A 1627-nucleotide genomic window follows, 5' to 3' on the forward strand; every position below is an offset into this window, starting at 1 on the left:
TTTTCTTCCTTTAAAAAACAAAAAAAACCATCCTAACCCGCGAAAAAGAACATCTTTTTTTTTTAATTTCAAGAATAAAAAAGCAAAAGAAACTCCTAACGTACTTCTTCCGTCTCAACGTCTCAAGCATACTCACGTTTTGTGGCCTTGTACTTGTAGTCACAGTGGAGACACTTCGGTAGGGTTCCGACCCGTCCTCGCCCAGGTCGAAGTACGAGCTCCCCCAAAAAGAAAGCAAAGTAAACACACACTGCCTGTCTTGGTGGGCAGCTGGAAAACGTGACCAAGGACGTGCCTCAAGTTCGTGGATTGTAGTGTCAGAATATCATCGTTGCCATCATCGTCATTGTCGTATTCATCGTCGTCGTTGGCTTCATCGTTGGTGTCCGACACAAGACGTGTATCCGGCAAATTAGGTTAAAACACTTATTGACTTGTTGATAGAGGGCTCGAATTATTCTGTCATTTATTCACAACTGTAATTATAATAACATAATTTTAAAATGGTGAAATGGTATAGGTTTAACGCCCCTCTATCAACACTATTAGGTTATTTAAGGAGCGGGACCTCCTAGTTTAACGTTCGTCTCCGATAGGACCGATAACATAATTATTCTGTCATTTATTCACAACTCTAATTATAATAAGGATGGAAGGAGCTCCGCAGAGGGCCGGCCGACCAACAACACAAAAAGAGGGGATATTTTGAGCGGGGTATACCCTAACCCTAACCTTAACCCTAAACATTAACCCTAACCCTATACCCTAACATTAACCCTCACCCTAACCCAAAACCCTAAACCAAACCCCTAACCCTTGCATAATTTGCTCAGAGGATCTTGTCACAATAAGTGACAAATAAGGAATTCCTCCTATAATAACTGATGATGCTAGAGACTCTATTAATTATGTGACAAGAACACTTTACATATTTTGAGCAGTTCTGTGGATAACGAGAGCGAAATAACGAGGTTTTTTGCTTCTATTTTGAGAAAATTTGTTTTGTCTTGTATTGCAATGTTTTGCTTTGTTTTGTTTTTGTTTTGTTTTTCCACTTTTGTAGTCGAAAAAACAATACACATTTCCTTCCGTGTCCTCGATATAAACGCACGCACACAGTCCTACATGGTTCTGTTTTGGGATTTTTTGTTTGTTTTAGTAAGAGGTTTTTTTTACATTTGTAACACAATTATGTTATGTACTTGCAGAAGATTATAGGTGTTACAAGAGGGGAGCAAGCACAAAAAAGGAGGAGAGATAAGAACGATAGACGTTTGGTAGAAAAGAGGGAGCAAACCACACCAGAGTACTTGCCACCTACCCACGCATACATGGTTAGAGTGTGACATTGAGGATATAATTTATATTTTATGTTACAGGGTTGCTTATCTCTGCCTCTATATCTGCCTGTACAAGAACTTGTAATGCAACAAAAAACCCAATGATTTATTGAGGAACTCTCGAAAAAGGCTATAAAGAAATCTCAGATCAACACAAGCACGTTGTTTTTACGTTTCAGGCAAACACCCGTCGTCTTCAACGCACGCGCACACACACACACACACACACACACACACACACACACACACACACACACATACGTAAACACACCCACAACCGGCACACA

General features: G+C 40.0%; 1 protein-coding gene across 1 annotated transcript in view; it reads right to left on the reverse strand.

The window, feature by feature from the left end:
- LOC101848765 overlaps positions 1-1627 on the reverse strand; it is a gene marked incomplete in the record, with an annotated part of 111034 nt that overhangs the window by 107073 nt on the left and 2334 nt on the right. Inside the window, 1 exon segment of the mRNA XM_013085509.2 lies at positions 137-476.

The sequence above is a fragment of the Aplysia californica genome, unplaced genomic scaffold, assembly GCF_000002075.1.
Source record: "Aplysia californica isolate F4 #8 unplaced genomic scaffold, AplCal3.0 scaffold00381, whole genome shotgun sequence".
Lineage (NCBI taxonomy): Eukaryota > Metazoa > Mollusca > Gastropoda > Aplysiida > Aplysiidae > Aplysia > Aplysia californica.